At 40.1% G+C, this 17,695-nt stretch overlaps 2 non-coding genes across 2 annotated transcripts; both read right to left on the bottom strand.

Moving 5' to 3' along the window:
* Positions 1–332: 332 nt before the first annotated feature.
* LOC138400357 (U6 spliceosomal RNA) lies at positions 333–439 on the bottom strand. The gene has a single exon (XR_011236254.1). It is a non-coding gene; the product is annotated as a U6 spliceosomal RNA (small nuclear RNA).
* Positions 440–12,763: 12,324 nt separating this feature from the next.
* LOC138400381 (U6 spliceosomal RNA) lies at positions 12,764–12,870 on the bottom strand. The gene has a single exon (XR_011236276.1). It is a non-coding gene; the product is annotated as a U6 spliceosomal RNA (small nuclear RNA).
* Positions 12,871–17,695: the final 4,825 nt, after the last annotated feature.

Below are 17,695 nucleotides of genomic sequence, written 5' to 3'. Positions count from 1 at the left end.
TCAAGTGATCCTCCTGCCTCAGCCTCCCGAGTAGCTGGGACCACAGGCATGTGCCACCATGCCCGGCTAATTTTTTCTATTTTTAGTAGAGACCAGCCTTGCTCAGGCTGGTCTCGAACTCCTGGGCTCAAACAATCCACCCACCTTGGCCTCCCAGAGTGCCAGGATTACAAGTGTGAGCCACCACACCCAGCCTGCTTTCTTGATTTCTAAGAGGAGTGACCTTGGAGTTACATAGGCTTAAGTGTATTTATTTAAAAGTAAGAATATGAAGTAATTTTTTTAATTTTGTTTTTATTTCTTTTTCTTCTTTTTTTTCTTTTTATTTTTTTTTAAATATGGAACACTTCATGAATTTGTGTGTCATCCTTGCGCAGGGGCCATGCTAATCTTCTCTGTATCGTTCCAATGTTAGTATATGTGCTGCCGAAGCGAGCACTGAAGATTAATTGTTTAATTATAAATCTTTCAAATTATTAGAAGGGGGGACAAACGGCAAAGAAAACATAGGTCAGAAAGCAAATGATAAAAAACAAGGAAAACAATAAGGGAGCATTAAAAACCAGTGTGAAATTACAAAAGATGAAAAGACTAAATCTATCTGTATAGCAATAATTGAATGGAAAGGACTAACCAATTAAAAGAAAGTACTTTCAGATATGGTTTTAAAAAAACTAACAGTAAAGAATATTAAATATAAAGTTAAGTCCCAACTCATGATGTTGATAGAATTAAAAATGACAAAGATGTCAGAATAAATATCTAAACATTAAAAACCCTCTAAAGTAACAGAATAAAATACAGGAGTTTGTTTTTTATATTTGGGATTCTACCTCAACTTCTCAAAGAATTTGAATAAACAGTTCACAGGTGAAATACAAAGGGAAATTAAACATATGAAAAAGTGCTTAACTTGACTACTAGTTTAAAATTGCAAATTAACACAGCAGCGATGGGTAGGGAGGATACCCTTGGTGTGAGCACAAACTGGCATAACCTTTTTGGAAATCAGTTCAGCAATATCTATCAACAATTTTAAATGGGTGGTCCCTTCAATCTGGCAATTCCATTTCTAGGAATTTATCCCATGGAAGTCTTCACATAAATGTTCAAAGGACTTGTATTAATATAAGGATATGGATTTCTTCAACATTTTTTTTTTTTTTTTTTTTTTTTTTTTTTGAGACAGTCTCCCTCTGTCTCCCTGGCTAGAGTGCCGTGGTGTCAGCCTAGCTCACAGCAACCTCAAACTCCTGGGCTCAAGCAATCCTCCTGCCTCAGGCTCCTGAGTAGCTGGGAATACAGGCATGTGCCACCATGCCCAGTTAATTTTTCTATCTTAGTAGAGATAGGTCTCTCTCTTGCTCAGGCTGGTCTCAAACTCCTGACCTCAGGGGATCACCCTGCCTTGGCTTCCCAGAGTGCTAGGATTACAGGTGTGAGCCACCTGCTCTTCAAAATTTAAAACAGCAAAACACCTGAAGTAAAGCCTAAAGATCCATGAAGAGAGATAAAGAAGAAATGGCACAGCAGAGAAAAGGCCATAAGCCCTGCAGGTGTCTGAGGAACAGGGAGCTAGCCGTAGCTTCAGCTTTCCAGTGTCACAGCTGGGCTCCCCACCCTGGGTCCTGTGCTCAGGAAAACTCCTCCGTAGAGGCTGCTGGCCCATTGGGGCCGGGTGGCTCTGACCTTCAGTCCCATCAGGACAAGCTATGGCCTCCAAACAGCAGGGTTTCTTTATGCTGCCAGACTTCATCTTTGGGGATTGACTTCTCATTTATTTTGAGAAAAACACGTAAGCCTTGAGCCTTGCGGTTAAGCGAATGGTGACGATACATCCAACAAGAAGCAGCTCTGCATATTTTAAATTGTTGAGGGAGAGAAGCATCTTTGTAAATGGTTCCCTTTCATTCATTTACAGACGTGGCCACTCATGCAGCTCCCTGTTGAGGGAGGAACTCCCCTGGGGAGACAGATATTACATACATAGCCACGGAGGAGGGAACTGCAGGCTTCGGTGAAGGGAGATCACAGGGCTGTGGGAGCCTGTGTTCTAAGGGACTTTATTTCGGTTGGGAGGTCTGGGAAGTTTCCCCTGAGGAAATTACATTAGGCAAGACCAGAGGAAGATGAGAAGCTGAAAGCAATCAATCCTGAAACAGTCTGCACAGAGGTAATGTCTTGTTCAAAGGCAGGAGATGGAAGAGCTGGGAACATTTATGACATTTAGGAAAGGCTGGTGTGGCCTGAGCAGAGAGGGGGATGGCAGGAGGAAAGGCAGGAGCCACCCCTTCAGGGCCTCGTGGGCCACTTCAAGGATTTGGGATTTTCTACTGAGGGCAAATGAACAAACAAACAAAAAAACACTTAAAGATTAGAAAAGTGTTTCTTTTTTCAAAATATGATTCAGACCAGGCAGTCTCTGCAGCTGTGTTTTGGCCAAGGGTGTGTGTATATCCTGGGGTAAAGAGTTACCCAGAGGGAGGCCGGGTGCGGTGGCTCATGCCTGTAATCCTAGCACTCTGGGAGGCTGAGGCGGGAGGATTGCTTGAGCTCAGCAGTTCGAGACCAGCCTGAGCAAGAGCGAGACCCCCGTCTCTACTAAAAATAGAAAGAAACTAGTGAAACAACTAAAAATAGAAAAAAAAATCAGCCAGGCATGGTGACGCATGCCTGTAGTCCCAGCTACTTGGGAGGCTGAGGCAGTAGGATCGCTTGAGCCCAGGAGTTTGAGGTTGCTGTGAGCTAGGCTGACGCCACGGCACTCTGGCCCAGGCAAGAGAGTGAGATTCTGTCTCAAAAAAAAAAAAAAAAAAAAGAGTTACCCAGAGGAAATTGGGAAGAAGGCCAGGAAGGCAGCCAGAAGGACTCAAGGTGAATCTCCTCTTTGGAATGGAGACCTCTGAGGGGCCCCCGCTGGCAGTGCCAAAGCACAGGCTGCCAATCCAGGATGATGAGTCCAGACGTTGGAAGGTGCACCTATGAGGATCATGGTGTTCTTGGGTGGGGACCAGGGTGCAGCCAGTGGGCAAGTTTTTGTAAAGTTGTCAGTCTTTCTGGAAGGGGACAGGTCAAAGTGTGGAAAGACCAACCTTAGAATCCTGACCTGAGACAAGGCCTGCAGGAGAACAGGACCCACGGTAGGAGGTGTTGCTGTAGGTATCATTTCTGAAAGGACAGGAGAGAAGGAGTGCCCAGGGGACTTACATGGGGGGGTTTGGCCTTTGAGTGCTGGAGCATTCTGATACTTCTAAGATTTCTTCCTGTACATTGTAAATCACCCCAAGACTTAAGATAAGTCTGTTACTCTTTCACCTGTGCTGAAGCAAATGATTAAACAGGTCTGTGTTCCTGTCCCAGACACAGAGCAGCTTTCCCAGTGTCCCCTCTCCTGCACTGCTGAGGCCACCGAGATGCTAACAACATCTTTCCAGAGAGGGTGGTGGTCCCGGAACTCCAGGAGGTAATGCATCAGTACATGGAAGTGGGAAACACAAGCAAGATATGGACACGAGAGACTCCCTCACCCCGCTTCCAAATATTCTAGAAAGGCCAGAAGCTTGACAGAGAGAACAAGTCCCCGCAATAACATAAACAGGGGCTTTTCAGCCAGAAGATGTGTAGGAGACACAGGATGAAATAATGAGACAGCTTCAGAAGTAACCCCTCTGTCCCCCTTTTGAACCTCTCAAAAGAAGAATTTTTAGAATTTTTATATTTGCAACTAATTCAAAAATTATAAAACAAATCAAATATGTTTGAGGTTGGACATTATATTAGCTTCCTGTTGCCACTATAACAAATTACCACAAACTTGGTGGCTTAAAACAGCACAGATTTATTCTCTTACCAGTTAAAGGCCAGAAGTCCGAAATCAGTTTCCCTGGGCTGAAGTCAAGGTGTCCACAGGGCTCTGCTCCCACTGGAGGCTCTGGGGAGACTCCGCTTCCCTGCCTTTCCCGGCTTCTGGAGGCCGCCTGCATTCCTCGGCTTGTGGCCCTGCCTCCCGTCTCTTGATTCCATTTTCACATCTCTTACTTTTGTTTTCTTGGATTTTTTTTTTTGTTGTTGTTGTTCTTTTTCTTTTCTTCTTCTTTTTTTTTTTTTCTCTTTTGGTGTTTTCAGTTTTATTTCCTTTGCTCAGTTGCTTCATGTACCACATCTCTTACTTTTACAGTCAAACCTCCCTCTGCCTCCGTCTTACAAAGGCACTTACGATTATATTTAGGGCCCACCCACCCAGATAGCCCAAACAATCTCCCCATCTCAAAATCCTTAATTTAGTCACTCCTGCAAACTGCCTTTTGCCATATAAGAATACATACACAGGTTCCAGGGATTAGGGTCTGAATACCTTTGGGGACTATTGTTCAGCCTACCACAAGCATAGAGCTGGACGTAGCCCTCAGGTTTGAACCTATGTCATGAACCTGGGCAATGACATGATGACAGGCGCCTATATGCACTCCCGACAGAAGCAGGGACAGTCAGAACATGTCAAAGACAGAAAATACCATCTCTGCTACTGAGACCCTGTTAGGGGCAGGAACAGCACGACAGATTTTCCCTCAACCGGAAAAATAAAATAGCCCCAAAATATCCCAATACTCTGGGCCATGACCCTATGATACTTTTTATTTTTCCCAGCAGCTTTATTGAAGTTAACTATATATATCATAAAATTTAGCCATTGTAAGTACACAATTAAATTATTTTTAGTAAATTTATAGAGATATATAACTGTCACAACTATCCGGATTTAGAACATTTCCATTACCCCAAAAAGTTCCCTTGTGCTGATTTGCAATTGATCTCCACTGCCAGATCCAGCCAGCAGCCACCGATCAACTTTCTCTGTATAGATTTGCCTTTTCTGCACACCTCACATAAATGGGATCATACAATACATAGTCTTTTGTGTCTGGCTTTCACTTAGCATAATGTTTTTGAGGTTCATCTATATCATAGTGTATATTAGTAGTTGCTCCTCTCTTTTTTTTTTTTTTTTTTTTTTTTTTTGCTGAGTAGTGTTCCATTGTGAGAATATACCACATTTTGTTTATCCATTAACCTGATGATGGACATTGGATTGTTTCTTCTTTGGGGCCATTATGAATAATGCTGCTGTGAATATTCATGTACAAGTCTTTGTGTAGACATATGTTTTCATTTCTCTTGGGTGGATACTTAGGAATGGAATTGGTAACTGGTAAGCTTATTTTGAACTTTTTGAGAAACTGCCAAACTGTTCTCCAAAGTGTAAATACCATTTTACATTCTCATCAGAAATGTATGAGGGATCTGCTTTCTCCACATCCTTCCCAACACTGTATTAAATATCTTTTTCCCATTGAATTACCTTGGCACCGTGGGCCCTGACAAAAATAAATTAACCTTACATGTGGGGAGTTATTTCTGAACTCACAATCCTATGCCATTGGTCTGTATGTCTATCCTGACGCCAGTACCACATTGTTTTAATTATTATAACTTTGCACTAAGTTTGGAAATCAGAAAATGTGAGTCTTGGGGGGAGGAGGTTTCCACATGTGAAGGAGAACCAAGAAAATTTTAAATACAGTATATTTTCCAGCTTCCCATTTTTTACACCAAAATAAAATATTGACACAAGAAAAAAAAAAGAAAGAAAGAGTGAGTCCTCCAGTTTTGTTCTTTTCCAAGATCGCTTTGGCTATTCTGGATCCTTTGCATTTCCGTATTAATTTTAGAATAAGCTTGTCAATTTCTACAAAAAAAAGGCAGCCAAGATTTTGATAGGGATTTAAAGGGAAAAACAAACTGGCTTTCTATACGCAAAAACACTTCTGACACCAAATGTCTGGGTTTTTTTCCTCACATCAAGCAATTCTCCAATTCTCGGCAAACACCAACTGAGAGTCTGATGATTCAATTCGATTCTGACAGTAGCTATCTGAAGTTAAGGACAGACCCAGCAGGTTAAGGGCTCAGTCCCACAAGACTGCCCCCCACTTCAAATGCAGTGGGTCCCTAGGTTTCCCACACTTCTGTGTGACTTTTGGCTACAAATTAGGGGTTCCCACAACCCTTCCTCGGCTTTGATACTTTGCTTACAGAACTCAGGGAAACACTTCTGTTTACCAGTTCATTACAAAGGATACAACTCAGGAACAGCCAAATGGAAGGGACGCATAAGACAAGGTATGAGGAGGGAGGAGCAAGGAGCTCCCATGCCCTCTCCAGATGTGCCACCTCCTAGCTCCTTGATGTGTTCAACAACCCAGAAGCTCCCCAAAACCCATCATTTAGGGTAAAATGGAGGTTCCATTACACAGCCATGATTGATTATGCCTGAACTCAGTCTCCAGCCCCTTTCCACCTTCCCAACAGAGGCTAGGGAAGTGGGGCTGAAAGTTCCAACTCTCTAATCACCTGGTTGATTCCTCTGGCAGCCAGCCCCTATCCTCCAAGAGTCACCTCATTAGCATAAACTCAGATATAGTTGAAAGGGGCTTATTATGAATAACAAAAGACGTTTCTCTCCCCCTCCCACCCCATCACTCAGGAAATTACAAGAGTTTTAGGAGCTCTGTGCTAGGAACCAGGGTCAGAGACCAAATATAGATTTATTATTATGCCACAGGATGGCATTAAATTTGTAGATCAATGTAGGCAATGTTACTATCTTAGCAATAGTAGTTTTTTGTGAATTTCTTAGGATTTTTCTATATATAGGATCATGTCATCTGTGAAAAAAGACAGTTTTACTTCTTTTCCAATGTGAATTTTTTTTTCTTTATTCCTGATCCTAAGGGAAAATATTCAGTCTTTCATCATCATATGTAATGTTGACTTAAGTTTCAGGTAGATACACTTTATCAAACTGAGAAAGTTCCTTTTTATTCCTAATTTAAGAGTTTTTATCATCATGAGTGTTGGATTTTGTCAAATGTTTTTTCTGTACCTACTGAGCTGATCATATGGTTTTGTCCTTTATCTTATTACTATGGTGATTTACCTTGATGGTTTTCAGATGTCAAACCAACCTTACATTCCTGGGATAAAACCCACTTGGTCATGGTGAATACTTCTATTTACATATTAGTGGATTTTATTTGCTAACATTGTGCCAAAGATTTTTGCATCTATGTTCAAAAGGGATATTGGTTTGTGGTTTTCTTTTCATGTAATATCTTTGGGTTGAATCAGAGTAATACTGGCCTCATAGAATGAGTTGGGAAGTATGCCCTCCTCTTCTCTTTTCTGAAAGAATTTGTGAAAGATTGGTATTATGTCTTGTTGAATATTTGATAGAATTCACTAGTAAAGTATTCTGGGACTAGCCTTTTCTTCGTAAGAAGATTTTAAGTACTAATTCCCTTTCCTTACCTGCTATAAGTCTATTCAGACTTTCTATTTCTTCTTGAGTCAGCTTTGGTAATCTGTATCTTTCTGGGAATTTGTCCATTTCATCCAAGTTGTTGAATTTGTAATACATCCTTATAATTCTTTTTGTTTCCATAGGGTAAATAGTGATATTATAATTTACGTTTCTCCTTTTTTTCTTGGTCAGTCTAAGTAAAAATTTGTCAGTTTTCTTAACCTTTTAAAAAACTGACTTTTTGTTTTATTGATTTTTCTCTATTGTTTTCTGGTTCCTATTTCATTTATTTTCACTGTAATCTTCATTATTTCCTTTCCTCTGCTTGCTTCAGATTTAACTGGCTCTCTTTTTCCAGTTTCTTAAAGTAAAAGCTTAGATTACTGATATGATATGACATAATTCTTCTTCTTCTTTCTTTCTTTTTTTTTGAGACAGGGTCTCACTCTGTCACTGGCTAGAGTGTGGTGGCAGCATCATCGTAGCTCACAGCAACCTCAAACTCCTGGGCTCAAGTGATCCTCCTGCCTCAGCCGTCCCAAGTAGCTAGTACTACAGGTGTGTGTGACCACACACAGTTAATTTTTCCTATTTTTGATAGAGACAGGGTCTCTCTCTTGCTCAGGCTGGTCTCGAACTCCTGAGCTCAAGCTATCCTCTTGTCTTGGCCTCCCAGAGTGCTAGGATTACAGGTGTGAGCCACTGCACCCGGCCATTCTCCTTTTTCTAACGTAGGCCTTTAAACAGGCATATACATTTCCCTGTAAAGACTGCTTTTGCTACAGCCCATAAATTTTGACATGTTGTGTTTTCTTTTCCATTTAGTTCAAAAGATTTAATAATTCTCCTTGCAGTCTCTTTTTTGACCTATGGATTATGTAGAAATGTATTGTTTTAATTTTCAAATAAATGTTTGTGGGTTTTCTAAATTCTACCTACTCTCAACCCACTATCAATTTAATATTGTCTAGAATTTTAAGTTGGGATTATTATGATATACTTTCTCTTTTTCTTTGGTCTTAAGTTTGTTGTTGTTTAGACAACAGAATATGTTACCAAGATATTTAATACCCTTGCTTTAAGTATTTCTTGCAAAGTCCCCTGGGTTTGTTTCTCTTCTTGAGTACTTTTTTATTGTAAAATTTTCAAACTTTTATAAAAGTAGAAAAGATAGTACACTAAAATATCAATATATCCCTCCACCTAGATATAACAATTGTTAACATTTTAAAAACAATTTGCTTTGTATACTAGGTTAAACCATTTGAAACTACTCCCTTAATCTTTGAATGTGTCCTTGCTTTCTAACACTCCAGAGATGGTTTTCAATGTGGTTCTTTGTACAGGAAGCATTTTAAAGCCTTGTTGCCTGATAATATTTTGATTTTTATCTTTTCAAATTTGGGAGTTTTTTTTGCAATAAAACATTGCATTTTCAGCTTTTCAAATCCAAATGACAACTTAGCTAGATGTAAAACTGTAGGTTCAAAGTTATTTTCTTTTTGTACTTAAGAAATATTACTTCATTATTTTCTTGCATTGTGTGTTGCTATTGAGAGGTCTGATGTCAATCTAATTCTTTTAGAATTTTTTCTTTGGTATTTTTAAATTTCATCATCCTGTATCATGTATGGGTTTTCCTTCTCTCTTTTATTTTTCACCCTATGGGCCCTTTCAATTTGAAGTCATTCATCCTTTTTAAATCTGAAAAATGTATATCTGTTGTTTCTTCAAATATAGTCTTCTCTTCATTTTTATCTTTTTTCTTCTGAATTCTCATTCTATGGATGTGAGCATTCTGTTTCTATTCTCTTTATTTCTTAACTTTGTTTTTCATCTCCCAATTATTCATTGTATCCTTGCAGTGTTTCTCAATATGATAGTCTAACTTATTTTTCATCTACTACTTATCTCATTTATTGTGTTCAGTATTTCAATTATTGTATTTTTTTATAACTAGTATTTTCATTTGGTTCTTTTAAATTTTTTTCTTGTTCTTGTTTTACACTGTTAATATCCTATTGCTCATATCTCTTGTATATTTATAGAGCTAATTTGCTATTCTTGGTCCATGTGTGCTAACTTTCCTGCTTCTGTCCTGCTGCTTCTGGTGTTATATGTGATGCATTTTATTTTTCTTTGGTTTTGTTTTACTCTTTGAGTGTCTCATTATTGCCCTGTAGTGCCCTTTGGGGAAGGGCAGAAGGCCACCCCTTAGTGTCTACCAGACTTTAAGTTCAAGATGAGGACGAGGACTCAGATCTTGGGTGGAGCATCCCAGCCTCCCACTCTTGTTTGTTTTCATCTGGCCCCAAAACTCCTTAGGAGTCTTGGTTTCACTTCCCACCCTGCGGCTAGAAGGAAGCTGTCTCCACTGATGGGATGGGCCAACCTGGGGATTTCAAGAGGAGAGAGTGGAGAAGTGAGGGCTTGCTCAAAAACAGTTCTCCAATTCAACTCCTCACCCCAGCAGAGCTCTTACACTGTCCTGAGTTCATCCCCACGGCCATCCTGACAGTGGCCTGAGCTGCTGCATCTGCAATTCTGCAGTGAGGGGCAAGCAATGGCTGCCCAATGCAAAGATGCAGGGTGGCAAGAGTAGAAAGGCAATAACTTTTCTCTTCCTTTACCCTTAAGATTATAGTCACTTGTGCCCCAGGCTGCAAGCACCCTGCACCTCCCACACATACACACACGCCCAAAAACACACTCCTGTTCTAAAGGCCCGTCAGCCCCCCAGTAGTTTCTTCTCTGTTGTTATTTCCTGGATTTCATGTTTCCCTCTATAGTTCCTCCTGTGGTTAACGTGGGAAGGGAGCCAATAGCCAAAGCAAACACCCATCTTAGCAGGAGCTGGGGCAGTGAAGAGATGCCTATTTGTCAACCTAAAAGAGAGGCAGACGAGGCAGTGAGACAAATAAATAAGCGAGAGCCTGGGGCTGGAGATAGACCAGGAGTCAAAGGGGCAGCGGTTTTTAAAGCCATGAACCTGGAGGAGATCTCTTGAGGAAGGAGTGTGGATACAAGAGGCACCTTTTGAACAATATACTCTTTACTACAAAAAAAATTTAGATCTGGTCTGCACATTAATCTCTTATGAAGCTGGCTAATGTGAATCGGTCCTGGTGAAACTGCTCACTTTGGGGACCCCCCAAAATTCAAGTGTCTGGTTCAGCAAATCTAAGGCGCAGACCCTGGTCTCCATACTCATGCACCATCCCCTGCCCCTACCACCAGACTCCCTCTACTCATACGTCCTATGTCATTTTAAATACCTGGGATAATGTGAAGAGATGAAATGGTGATTATGGAAAAGTTTCGAAAAGTTGGCAGGCTCTGAACAACTGTAAAATACTAATCCTTCTAATTGTAATGGTCCCTTTCTCTCTGAATAGGTAAATAGATATGTCGTCACAGGCTGGACAAGGCCTTGAGGACAAATCCCTGCATAGGCTGAACATCTATGAGTCACATGAAAACAAATCTTGAGGCAGATGGGGGAGCTCCACCAGGGTGCTGTAATCGTCCAAGGCACACCCAGGAGCTCAGGCAGGCTTCAGCTCATCCAGGAAGTTAAGGAAAGGGCTAGTAAAGGCGCAGGCAGAAGAGTGTGTGTAATCAAAGACAAATGAGTAGGGAGGCCAGAGACCAAAGACTGGAAAAGCTGAGACTATCTGGAGTGGGGTACCCTAATTCTTAACATCTCCAGCACTCTAAAATCCTCACTCTTCTATCCTCCACTCCACTCCATCAAGCCATGGCTGAACTAAAATCATCCCACTGTTGAAATCTTAACCTCTCAATATTCTGCTTTCTGACACCACCCTCTTAACTCTCCAACTTTTACACTCTTAGTCTCATAACACTTGCCCTAACAATAGTCAACAAGTATGTATTAAGCACCTACCATGTGCCAGATAAAGTATTGGTGCTTTCCTTCCTCACTCTCTTCCTTATTCAACTGGACTCCTGGGGCATCCCTTCAGCCACCTCTCACAGCACTATCACCCTGGCCCCTCAACCTTCTCTTGCACCTGCCCCAAACAAGGGTCCACTACCCAACTTCAATGATCCTGTTCTGCAAGACTCCTTTAATCTGGCACCAACACACCAGGCCCTACCCCAGACATCACACACAAGCAAATGTACTCAGAGAAACAAGCCACTAATGTCCTTAAATAATATTCACAGCCTTCTCTCTAAAATAAATCATCCTAACTCATCTGTGCTTCCCAACCTGTTCCTGATCCTTAGACTTCCCACTTCTGGTGTCTTGTTTCCCTGTCTAGAACCACAGTGTGCCCCTCAAACCTGGCCCCGGCTGCCATCTCTGCCACCCTCAGCCTCCCTCCTACTGGAACCCTTACTTACCCTGATTTATGCTCCTATCTGGTGTCTTCCCACCCTTCTCCCTCCTTTCACAGGTGACCTTTTCCCCCTCGCACCCCCTCCGGCTCTCTCCTGACCCCTGCAGTCTGGTGTCCACCTCACCAGCAGCTCTTCCTGAAGTCATCAGTATCCTCCAAGTTGCCAAATGCAGTGGATTCTTGCAGTCCTTTCTTGGCCTCTCTGAAGCAATTGACATTGTAGATAACTTCCTTTTTAAAAGGAAATTTACACAAGTAATATGTAAGTGTATTCTTGTGATACCAAAAGAAAGAAGAAATCAAACCATACCATTATATATATGTAAATAAAGAGTAAACTCAGCCTTAGTCCTCCAGCACACACTTCAGCTTCTTCCTGCTCCAAAGATAGCTATCATTAACAGATTGCTGTGCACTCCTCAAAGCTTTTTTCTATTTATTTACTTTCATATATGTCAACTTGGACTTTTTCTAATACTTAAGTTAGATCATGCCACATAGAGTCCTGCTTGCTTTTTCATTTAACAACATGTATTAGAGCTTTTCCATGTCATCACACATAGATTCATCTCTTCTTGACTTAAACTATTCCATAGTGTTCCATTGTACCGATGCTCCGTAATTCATTAAACTCTCACCCTAGTGATGAACATTCAAGTGGTTTCCACATTTTAATTCTACAAATTTTGCTGCAGGTTCCCATTTCCTAGAACATGGCCTACAACATACTCTGGTACCTCGTACACGAAGGGCCCTCCTACTACAAATCAACCAGAGCCTACATAATTCATGGCCTTCTTGCTGGGCTCACTGGAAACAAGAAAAATCTTGAAAGAGAAAAGAAAAAACAAATACAAACAAGGAAAAATGTTGAGCTGAAAATAGAATGGTAGATGACAGGAACTTACTACTCAGGGTTGCCCTGAAGCAAATGTCAACAAGAGTCCTTCAATCAATCTGTGAGACTCACACCAGGTAGGGCTCAGAACCTGAGACTCCTGCATCAAGGTGGGAGCTCTATTTTTAAAAAATTTTACTTAATATGGAATGCTTCATGAATTTGCGTGTCATCCTTGCGCAGGGGCCGTGCTAATCTTTTCTGCATCGTTTCAATTTTAGTACACATGCTGCCGAAGCGAGCACAGGTGGGAACTCTAGAAGGGAACAAAGATGATTCCAGTCCCTTAGTGTCTGTGGTTTCCCCTGGGAGGAAAGGCAGGTTCTCTCTGGAAGGGCTAAACACATGCTCTCAGCCAAAGAGAACCAAACAAACTATGGTGGGTGAGGGTCAGCAGAGACACTGAGCAACAGAGGTAGATTCCCAAGAGTGGGATTATCAGCTACATACTATAAATTCCTATGTCTGAAATATCTAAGGAAATAAGAGATGGAATCACAAAAGTGGGAAGAGACTATCTAAAAGGACAAAATAAAATTGGAGAAAAATAGAACTTCTATCAAAGAAAAATGGAATTGTTAAAGTAAGAAAACTAAGAGGACATGGAATATTTGGACACTATGTGTGTCTCAATGGGATTCCATATAAACTACACAGCCCAGTGTACACGGTGGGGTTGCCAAACAAGAATGCTTGTCTAATCAAGCCTTTAGAGCTGAGTTCTGGTTTACAGCAACACAAGGAAGAGAAAAACATGAGGAAGATAGGAGACATAACCAGAAATTGGGACATTCCACAGGACAACTGATCCAGTTTCTTTAACATGTCACTGTCACAAGGAAAAAAAAGGGAGGGATTGCTCTAGATTAAGAGAAATTTAAGAGACATAATTACTCAATGTAATATGTAGGTCTAAGGGAAACAGACCAATTATAAAAAGATATCTTTGACACAATTGAGGAAATTTGAATATGGCCTAGTATTAAAGAATATCAAGGAATTGTTAATTTTGTTACATGTGATTATGGCTTTATATCTGTGTAATAAAATGTTCACTTTTTGTTTGTTTGTTTTGGAGACAGAGTCTTGCTCTGTCATCTAGGCTAAAGTACAGCAGCATCATCATAGCTCACTGCAACCTCGAACTCCTGGGCTCAAGCCCTCAGCCACCTCAGCCTCCTGCCTCAGTCTACCAAAGTGCTAAGATTACAGTTGTGAGCCATGGTGCCTGGTTGTTCACATATTTTAGAATGTGAAATGTCTAGAATTTGTTTCAAAATACTTTAGCAATAGCAAATACAATACACACACACACACACACACACACACGAGGAATAGTTGAAGCCAGCTTGACAAAATTTGGATAATTGTTGAGTCTAAGTAGTAGGTATGGGAATTCATTAAACTGTGCTCCATACTTTTTGGGTATATTTGAAATTGTCCATAATAAATTATTTTTAAATTTCTATAGAAAGATATTATACTATATCTTGTTAACATTTTCAAAATCTCCCCAGCCTTACCTTTAGAGAATGCTTTATAAATCTTTTCTGAACAATTTTATGCTCAGTCTTTCCTATTTCTCATAGTAACAATTAATACTTGTAGAATACTATGTAAGATTCTCAAAGTGTAATTACTTTGAGATCCTTGCAATAACCTTGTGAAGTAGATTTTACTGCCATCTTGCAAAAACAAAATGCATGTTGTTGCCGTCTTATTCATGAAGACTACTAAAACATTTCACCTAAGTTTTCTTGTTGTTTTAACATTCCAATACAAGGCTCATTTCTGAAAACATTAATCTTTTTGCTGTCAACTTTCCAACTTAGGTAGATTTTTTCTGACTATAAACATAGTACATACTCACTGTAAAAAATTTTTATGACATAAAAATATAGAAGAGGAGAAAAATCATTCTTAATCAAAATGCCCAAATGCAGCAATAAATATGTAATATATTTTAAAATGTTATTTAAAAATATAATATATTTTCTTCCACCCTTTAAACATATGATCTTAAACAAAAACAAAGCAAATATGAGTGGATCCACCTAGTTAGTAAACTAGAACTTTTGAAATTCCTGCCACTCCATCCAGATCTCAGCCCCCTTCATCCCCAATGACATTAACGTATTTTGAATTTTGTGTTTTCACTTTGTTACTTTTCTTCATAGTTTTACCACATAATATTAGGCAATTTCATATGGTTCAAGCTGGTATCCATTCCTAAACAATATATTGTTTTGTTTAATTTTGACTTTCCTATAAATTATGCTGCAGATATTTTTCCTGCTATTTGCTTTTGCATAGTCATAAGATTCATTTATGTCGATGTGTGTGACTATATTGTATTTATTGTTCACTGCTCTATCGTGTTACATGAACCACAGTCTTACTTTTCTTATCTATTCTATTTTCAGTGCATCATATTTTTATTTCTGTGCATACTTTATATATAATTGAGATTAAAATGTATATAATTGATATCTTGACTTTTCCACTTAAAATTATTTAAGATAATTTTTTTTTTTTTTTTTTTTTTTTTGAGACAGAGTCTCACTCTGTCGCCCGGGCTAGAGTGAGTGCCGTGGCGTCAGCCTAGCTCACAGCAACCTCAAACTCCTGGGCTTAAGCGATCCTCCTGCCTCAGCCTCCCAAGTGGCTGGGACTACAGACATGCACCACCATGCCCGGCTAATTTTTTCCTCTATATATTTTTAGTTGGCCATATAATTTCTTTCTATTTTTAGTAGAGACGGGGTCTCGCTCTTGCTCAGGCTGGTCTCGAACTCCTGACCTTGAGCAATCCACCCGCCTCGGCCTCCCAGAGTGCTAGGATTACAGACGTGAGCCACCGCGCCCGGCCTCGATTTAAGATAATTTTGTACAGTATTTTTAAAACTTTGTAAAATGCCATGTAAGTTATATCATAATATTTTCATTTTATGTACATATAATAATTTACTTAAGCATTCACCTAATGATGGAATTTAATTTTCTTCCGGTTTTTCATCAATAAATAATAATGCAATGAAGAAAAGCATTTTATTTGGATTAGACACAGCTGAAAAGAGAAATAGTGGAGAAAGAGCAGAAGAAATTACTTAAAATGCAGCAAAGACAGACTAGGAGATAGAAAATGTGAAAGAGGGTTTAAGAGCTATGGTATATAGAATGAAAAGGGCTGTTATTTGTCTCATTGAAATCTCAAAAGGGTATTATGGAAAGAATGTAGGAAAAGCAATAATATATGAAGAGATTAAGGAACAGTATTCCACAACTGATGAAATTTATGAATCCATATATACAGAATATACAGTATAATATCAAACATGATAAAAAGGAATCCACCCATAGATTCTTGTAAGGAAACCGAAGAATTTTAAAAACAAAGAGAGAGTTGTAAAAGCAGCTATAGATTAAAAATAAAAGAAGTTCAGTTAAAGACTTTGTAATCTTGGCTCAGCGTGGTGGCTCAAGCCTGTAATCCCAGCGCTTTGAGAGGCAGGAGGATCAGCCTGGACAATAACAAGATCCTGTCTCTACAAAAAAAAAAAAAGCCAGGTGTGGTGGCACGTGCCTGTAGTCCCAGCTACTCAGGAAACTGAGCCAAGAGGATTGCTTGAGCCCAGGAATTTGAAATTGCAGTGAGCTATAATGTGTGATTGTACTCCAGGTTGGGCAACAGAGTGAGACCTTGTCTAAAAAAAAAAAAAGCTTTGTAATCTTAAAACTGAATTGGAAATATCAATATGGACCATGCTGCTGCTTCTCTTTTTTTTTTTTTTTTTTTTTGAGACAGAGTATCACTCTGTTACCCAGGGCCAGAGTGCAGTGGCATCATTGTAGCTCACAGCAACCTCAAACTCCTGGGCTCAAGCAATCCTCCTGCCTTAGCCTCCTCAGTAGCTGGGACTACAGGCCATGATGCCCAGCTAATTTTTCTATTTTTAGTAGAGACGGGGTCTTGCTCTTGCTCAGGCTGGTCTTGAACTCCTGAACTCAAGCAATTCTCCTGTCTTGGCCTCCCAGAGTGCTAGGATTACAGGTGTGAGCCACCAAACCAGGCCCTACTTTTTTAATAATATGTATTTTCCAGCTCTGTTCTCTGAAGAAATGACAACCCAGTAGCAATAAGCACCCTCAGTGACCAATTTTGCTCTCTAAATACCATTTTTCACTAAAAGGAACTAGGGCTCCCTAGAGAAATGGTTGATGCCACTTCTAGGCAGGAAATGTATAAGAAGAACCTGGAAAATCTCACTTAGCCATAAAGTAAGGAAAATGTCAATAACTACCAGGGTCATGTTAAAAGGACACTAAAAGGGAACAAAGATGGTTCCAGGCCCTTAGTGTCCACAGTTTCCCCTGTGGGATAGGAGCAAAAGTAGGTTTTTCCTGGAAAGTATCCCTGTTCACCTAAATACATGCTCTCAGTCAAAGAGAACCAAATCATGATGAGTAAGAGTCAGCAGAGACACTACACAACAGATGTAGATTTCCAAGAGTGGAATTATAAGCTACATCATAAAACTCCTATGTCTGAAATGTTTAAGGACATAAGAGATGGAATCACAAAAATAAGCAAGAAAGAAGAGACTATCTAAAAGGACAGGCTGGGCGCAGTGGCTCATGCCTGCAATCCCAGCACTTTGGGAGGCCAAGGCTGGAGGATCGCCTGAGGCCAGGAGACCAGCCTGGGCAACATAGAGAGAACCCATCTCCACAGACAATTTAAAAATTAGCCCAGCATGGCGGTGAATACCTGTAGTCCTAGCTACTCAGGAGGCTGAGGTGGGAAGGTCACGTGAGTCCAGGAGTTCATGGCTTACAGTGGGCTATGATGGCACCACTGTACTCCAGCTTGGAGTGAGCTGAGAGTGAAACTCTGTCTCTTAAAAAAAAAGAAAAGAAAAGAAAAAGACCAAATGCACAATGTGGACTTTGGATGCTGAGTCAGACAGACCAAATGTAAAAAGGCCTTTTTACAACAATCAGAGGAATTTGAACATGCATGAGAAATTAGATTAAATGATAAATTAACAACATAAAAGTTAAAAAAAGGAT

Source organism: Eulemur rufifrons, chromosome 19 (genome assembly GCF_041146395.1).
Source record: "Eulemur rufifrons isolate Redbay chromosome 19, OSU_ERuf_1, whole genome shotgun sequence".
Classification (NCBI taxonomy): Eukaryota; Metazoa; Chordata; class Mammalia; order Primates; family Lemuridae; genus Eulemur; species Eulemur rufifrons.
This window is presented reverse-complemented; position numbering and strand designations above follow the sequence as displayed.